An 8122-nucleotide genomic window follows, 5' to 3' on the forward strand; every position below is an offset into this window, starting at 1 on the left:
GCGGCAAGGAAGGCTAAGTGCCAAAATAACTTAGTTTTATCCTAATTTTTCTTGTGCATCAAGGAAAAGATTAAAAAAAAAAAAAAAAAAAAAAAAAAAGATATAAAGAAAATATCTTGGAGTTGGCGGCAAGACTAGCTAGGTGGCATGAGTTTTATTTTGCCTTATCTTCTAATTTTTTTTGCACATGAAGAAAAATTAAAATAATAAATAAACTTTACAATCCTTAGCCAATATATATATATATATATACCACAAAGCAACCGTGGGTGAAAAAGGGGAAGGAAAAATCAGAATTGTTTTTCTAAAATAAGCCTTATAAAAAAATAAAAAAAAAAACTCTTAAAATCCTAAAAAATTCCTAAAAATTCTCAAAAATTTTCTAATAATAGTATTTAGTGTTAATTATAGAAATTCAAGGGGAGGAAGCTATATTGTGGTTAAAAATTCTACAACAAAGGAATTTAATTAATAGTGAAATTATTAAAGGTATAAATTCTTACATATATTTATTTACATGAAATTATGCCCATAAATTTTTATATGTGTTTATTATATTTAAATTTAATTTTCTGCAAATTTTGGTGAATTAATTCGTTGTAATTTAATTTATATGATTTATTCTTTGAATTGCCAAAAACCGCAAAATCTGAAATAATTTAAATTAAAATAGTAAATATTAATATTTTTAAACGAAATTTTTTCTGTACATATATATATATGAGATATAGATTGTGTATTAATTTCGTGAAATATTATTGAGTATAAATATTATTATTAATTTTTTCTAAAAAAACAAACCGCAAAATCTGAAATAATTTTAATTAAAATAGTAAACATTAATATTTTTAAACGAAAATTTTTCTGTACATATATACATATGAAATATAAGTTGTGTATTAATTTCATGAATTATAGTTGAGTATAAATATTATTATTAATTTTTGCTTAAAAAACGCATAAAATAAGAAAATTCATAAATTGGTTATAAATAAATAATTCTGGAACAAAAATAATTTATTTTAGTGTTACTGTATTTTCATTTCATTTAAATTATTTTTTTTGTAAAATTTTGTGATATTTAAATTTTAAAGAAATAAATTAATAATCTAAATTGTTATTGTAGGCAAAAAGAAAGAAACATGAAAATAATAATTAAAATTAATTTATTTTGGTGAATAAGGATATACACCAACTCAATTAATAATAAGTTATTTATTTTAAAATATTTCATGTAGATTTTAATCTTAAGGAAATTAATTATTCATGTATTAAATCTAAAAATAAGTTATTAAGAAAATAATGAAGCATAATTGAAATTTATTTATAAATAAATACTAAAGACCCATTTAGTTTTGATTTTAATAATAATAAATGATTATTTGTATGTAAGTCGTAATGAATTTATTTCTATTGTATGTTATTGTAATGTTGCATTTATATGAAAACAGTAACATGATAATAAAAAGGCTTGATAGTAAGGAAATGCCGAACCATGCTTCCGGCATGTAAAAAACGTGGGACGTGTTTTCCGGCACGTAAAATACGGCGAACACAGTAAGGTTGTTTAACCTGATCTGTGGCTCGAGCAACATTGTACTGGAGGAGTGACGACTCCCACTAAGTTAGGGGTTTTGGTTTACCTCACCCTAACAGGCCCTTACATATATCAAACAAAGATCATATGTGTTGCATTCATTAAATAAGTAATCGGATTCCACGCCCTAACACTCAAGCAGAAGTGTTAGTAAATCACGCCCTGGTACTCAAGCAGAAGGACCAGAAGTTATATATATATATATATATATATATATATATATATATATATATATATATATATATATATATATATATATATATATATATATATATATATATATATATATATATATAAATGAATCTAATATAAAAATGAATTCCCTATAATACATAAGATACCTTGCATATTATTTATTGCAATGCACTTATTTTTGCTTATTACTTAATTGTCGTGCATATACTATCCATACTTGTATAGTTGCGGTAAGTTTTTATACTCGGTTTTTTTTAAAGCTGACCGATTTCCATCGGCTGTTCCCATATTTCGGGAGCAGATGCTGCAGGTAACTTTACATGAAGTTATTAAGAAGCTATAGTATTGTCTGTGTGATGTTAGTATATATGTAGTTTATATTACGGGTATGTAAAAACGATAATTATGTATTAAAGAAAGATGTAATACGTAAAATTATATTTTAATGATTTAAGTTTTCTTTGTTTTTATTGAAAATTCTGTTTTGTCTTATTTGTTTTTCGCAATAATCACGGTACGATAGACTTTCGCTTAACATTATTTACTATATTTTATAATAAACCTACATTAGAAAAGAACGATCCGTTACACTTGGTATCAGAGCCAACGTTATTCGAACGGTCGGATCTTCTTATCCGATAGTAGGAAACACCGTGATAAATTACGTTTTAAAAAAAAAAATTGTATTTTAAATGAAATTTGTTTTATGTGTTTTATGTGTTTAAAAAAAATGTGATTTGCGATTTAAAATATAGCTTACGCAACACTTCCCTACCTTATTAAAAGATGCCAAAAGGTGGTAGTAGAGGGTATATCGTAAGAGGTCAACCTTTGGAGATCATTATGATGGTACACCTTACCTGTGTGACCGTATCTTTTATGATTTTCCATTGGAGATTTGTGGGAATCTGTTACCAGCTGACTTAATTCAATTCGATTTGGGAAAATTCGATATCATTTTGGGTATGGATTGGTTGGAGAGATTTTCAGCGGAGATTTTGTGTAAGGAAAAGGTTGTTAGAATAAAAACTCCCGAGGGAATAAAGTGCATTCGAAAGAACTCAAGATCTCAGCTAGAGACAATTTCTGTAATTCAAGCAACACAAATGATAAAACAAGGAGATGAAGGGTTCTTATGTTTTGTTACTACTAAAGAAGTAAAACCTAAACCTAGTTTGCAAGAAACCCCGATCGTGCAAGAATATTTTGATGTGTTTCCTGAATAATTACCCGGTATACCTCCAAAAAGAGAAGTAGACTTCCATATTGACCTTATTCCTGATATTACCCCTATTTCTAAAACCCCTTACCGTTTTGCTCCAGCTGAATTGGCTGAGCTGAAGAAGCAGCTAGATGAATTGCTTGAAAAAGGTTTCATTCAACCTAGTGTTTCACCATTGGGAGCTCCGGTTCTCTTTGTCAGAAAGAAAGATGGGAGTATGAGGCTATGCATTGATTATAGGGAGATCAATAAGATTACCATCAAGAATCGTTATCCTTTGCCAAGGATAGATGACCTTTTTGATCAGTTAGGGGGAGCAAGGGTCTTTTCAAAGATAGATTTGAGGTCTGATTATCATCAATTAAGGATTGCTGAAGAAGATATTCCTAAGACTGCATTCAGAACCAGATATGGGAACTATGAGTTTCTAGTAATGCCATTTGGTCTAACGAATGCTCCAGCAGCATTTATGGACCTCATGCATAGATATTTCAACCCTTACCTGGATAAGTTTGTGGTTGTGTTTATTGATGATATATTGGTGTATTCGAAGAATGAAGAGCAACATGAGAAGCACTTAAGGATAGTTTTAGAGAAGTTGAGAAAAGAGAAACTTTTTGGCAAGTTTAGTAAATGTGAATTTTGGTTAGAAAAGATATCTTTCTTAGGGCACGTTGTTTCGAAGGATGGAATTTCTGTTGACCCTGAAAAGATTAGGGCAGTGATGGAATGGCCGAATCCAAAGAGTGTTACTGAAGTAAGAAGTTTCTTAGGCTTGGCAGGCTATTACAGGAAGTTTTTGGAAAATTTTTCTAAAATTGCCCGACCGTTGTTTGAGTTGCTTAAAAAGAGAGTTCGATTTCAGTGGGGCGAGAAGCAGAGTAACTCACTAGAAGAGCTTAAGAGGAGACTTACGACGGCACCTGTGTTGATCATGCCCGACTGTGGGAAAGCATTTGAGGTATATTGTGATGCATCGAAGGAAGGTTTGGGATGTGTGCTAATGCAAGAAGGCAAAGTAGTAGCTTATGCGTCAAGGCAATTAAGGCCACACGAGTTGAATTATCCAGTACACGACATTGAACTAGCAGCTGTAATTTTTGCTCTGAAGTTATGGAGACATTATCTCTACGGAGTACCAACACTGATCATAAAAATTTGAAATATGTCTTCACTCAAAAGGAGCTGAATATGCGACAAAGGCGGTGGCTGGAAATCATTAAAGACTTTGATGTTGACATAAATTATCATCCTGGAAAAGCAAACAAAGTGGCAGATGCATTGAGTAGAAGGCCGAGGATATCTGTAAATGCTATAATGACGGTACCTTAGGAACTATACCGAGAAATTCAGAAGTTAGATCTAGAAATTGTTTATCACTATCAAGTTGTTGAGTATTTGGGAGCAATGACTATACAACCGACTTTATTCGAAAGAATTATAGAAGCACAACAAGAAGATCCCGAGATAATCGAATTAATCATTCGAGTTCAAAGAAAAGAGACAGAAGCGTTCGAAGTGGGTGAGAAAGGTGAACTAAGAATGAACGGGAGATTGTGTATACCAGACAACACAGAGCTGAAAAAAGAGATTTTGAAAGAAGGACACCAAGGAATGTTTCACGTACACCCTGGTAGAGATAAGATGATTGAAGAATTAAGGAAATTATTTTGGTAGAAAGGTATGAGAAAAGATGTAGCTGAATTTGTATCCCGGTGTTTGATTTGCCAGAAGGTGAAATTTGAAAGGCAGAAGAGTTCTGGACTACTTCAACCACTAGAAATTCCGGAATGGAAATGGGATTCTATATCCATGGATTTTGTAGTTGGATTACCAAGAACGCAATGAGGAAATGACACAATTTGGGTAATAGTTGACAGATTGACCAAAGTTGCAAGATTCCTACCAATGAAGGGAACATGGTCAGTAAAACAATTGGCTGATGCTTATGTTCGAGAAATTATAAGGTTACATGGAGTACCAAGAACAATTCTGTCTGATAGAGACCCAAAATTTTTGTCACGATTTTGGGAAAAGTTGCAAGAAGCATTCGGATCGAAGCTATGTTTAAGTACTGCATTTCATCCGGCTACTGATGGCCAAACCGAAAGAACCATCCAGACATTAGAGGATCTTTTGAGATGTTGTATTCTTGAATTTGATGGTTCATGGGAACAGAAATTGCCTTTGATAGAGTTTTCATACAACAACAGCTATCAAACCAGCATCAAGATGGCACCAAACGAAGCCTTATACGGGAGAAAATGTCGAGTGCCGTTATGTTGGGATCAGATGGACCGAAATGTGCCTGAAGGACCAGATCTTATCCAAGACTCTATTGATAGCTTGAGGGTAGTGCAAGAGAATATGAAGGCAGCACAAAGTAGACAGAAGAGTTATGCAGACAACCGTCGCAAACCTTTGAAATTTGCTGAAGGTGACAAAGTATTTCTAAAGATTTCACCAACGAAAGGAGTCCAACGCTTTGGGATAAAAGGGAAATTAAGCCCTAAATTTATCGGACCTTTTGAAATTTTGAAAAGAGTAGGAGAAGTGGCATACGAACTAGCTTTACCCCCGGGTTTTGCTAGAGTTCATAATGTATTCCATGTTTCTCAGTTGAGAAAGTATATCCACGATCCATCACATGTGTTAGTTCACGAACCCCTCCAAATTGATGAAAACATAGCTTATGAAGAAAGACCAATTAGAATTTTGGATCGTCAAGTGAAAGAATTGAGGAATAAAAGAATACCTCAAGTTAAAGTGCTATGGTCGAACCATCATGTCGAAGAAGCAACTTGGGAAAGTGAAACTGATATGAGAGAACGCTATCCCCAGTTGTTCATTTAGGTTCAAGTTTCGGGACGAAACTATGTTAAGGGGGGAAAAGTTGTAACAGACCGTTTTCCTTAATCTTAAATATTTTGACAAATTCAATAATCGTTTCGTTTTATTTTGTTTTTAATGCCGTTTCGAAATTTTATTCGAATTGTTTTTAAGCTCTTGATTTTCTTTTATATATAATTTATTTCTCTTAAAATAAATTATCTAAATATTAAGTCTAGCTAAATTACCTACAATAACTTAATCTTTTTATTTCCTACATTAATTTATGACTAAATATTAAAATATATATAATAATAATAAAAAAAAAAAAGAAAAAAAGTAAAAATCTTGGAAGTGGGCGGCAAGGAAGGCTAAGTGCCAAAATAACTTAGTTTTATCCTAATTTTTCTTGTGCATCAAGGAAAAGATTAAAAAAAAAAAAAAAAAAAAAAAAAAAAGATATAAAGAAAATATCTTGGAGTTGGCGGCAAGACTAGCTAGGTGGCATGAGTTTTATTTTGCCTTATCTTCTAATTTTTTTTGCACATGAAGAAAAATTAAAATAATAAATAAACTTTACAATCCTTAGCCAATATATATATATATATATACCACAAAGCAACCGTGGGTGAAAAAGGGGAAGGAAAAATCAGAATTGTTTTTCTAAAATAAGCCTTATAAAAAAATAAAAAAAAAAACTCTTAAAATCCTAAAAAATTCCTAAAAATTCTCAAAAATTTTCTAATAATAGTATTTAGTGTTAATTATAGAAATTCAAGGGGAGGAAGCTATATTGTGGTTAAAAATTCTACAACAAAGGAATTTAATTAATAGTGAAATTATTAAAGGTATAAATTCTTACATATATTTATTTACATGAAATTATGCCCATAAATTTTTATATGTGTTTATTATATTTAAATTTAATTTTCTGCAAATTTTGGTGAATTAATTCGTTGTAATTTAATTTATATGATTTATTCTTTGAATTGCCAAAAACCGCAAAATCTGAAATAATTTAAATTAAAATAGTAAATATTAATATTTTTAAACGAAATTTTTTCTGTACATATATATATATGAGATATAGATTGTGTATTAATTTCGTGAAATATTATTGAGTATAAATATTATTATTAATTTTTTCTAAAAAAACAAACCGCAAAATCTGAAATAATTTTAATTAAAATAGTAAACATTAATATTTTTAAACGAAAATTTTTCTGTACATATATACATATGAAATATAAGTTGTGTATTAATTTCATGAATTATAGTTGAGTATAAATATTATTATTAATTTTTGCTTAAAAAACGCATAAAATAAGAAAATTCATAAATTGGTTATAAATAAATAATTCTGGAACAAAAATAATTTATTTTAGTGTTACTGTATTTTCATTTCATTTAAATTATTTTTTTTGTAAAATTTTGTGATATTTAAATTTTAAAGAAATAAATTAATAATCTAAATTGTTATTGTAGGCAAAAAGAAAGAAACATGAAAATAATAATTAAAATTAATTTATTTTGGTGAATAAGGATATACACCAACTCAATTAATAATAAGTTATTTATTTTAAAATATTTCATGTAGATTTTAATCTTAAGGAAATTAATTATTCATGTATTAAATCTAAAAATAAGTTATTAAGAAAATAATGAAGCATAATTGAAATTTATTTATAAATAAATACTAAAGACCCATTTAGTTTTGATTTTAATAATAATAAATGATTATTTGTATGTAAGTCGTAATGAATTTATTTCTATTGTATGTTATTGTAATGTTGCATTTATATGAAAACAGTAACATGATAATAAAAAGGCTTGATAGTAAGGAAATGCCGAACCATGCTTCCGGCATGTAAAAAACGTGGGACGTGTTTTCCGGCACGTAAAATACGGCGAACACAGTAAGGTTGTTTAACCTGATCTGTGGCTCGAGCAACATTGTACTGGAGGAGTGACGACTCCCACTAAGTTAGGGGTTTTGGTTTACCTCACCCTAACAGGCCCTTACATATATCAAACAAAGATCATATGTGTTGCATTCATTAAATAAGTAATCGGATTCCACGCCCTAACACTCAAGCAGAAGTGTTAGTAAATCACGCCCTGGTACTCAAGCAGAAGGACCAGAAGTTATATATATATATATATATATATATATATATATATATATATATATATATATATATATATATATATATATATATATATATATATATATATATATATATATATATATATATATATATATATATAAATGAATCTAA

Source organism: Amaranthus tricolor, chromosome 5 (genome assembly GCF_026212465.1).
Source record: "Amaranthus tricolor cultivar Red isolate AtriRed21 chromosome 5, ASM2621246v1, whole genome shotgun sequence".
Lineage (NCBI taxonomy): Eukaryota > Viridiplantae > Streptophyta > Magnoliopsida > Caryophyllales > Amaranthaceae > Amaranthus > Amaranthus tricolor.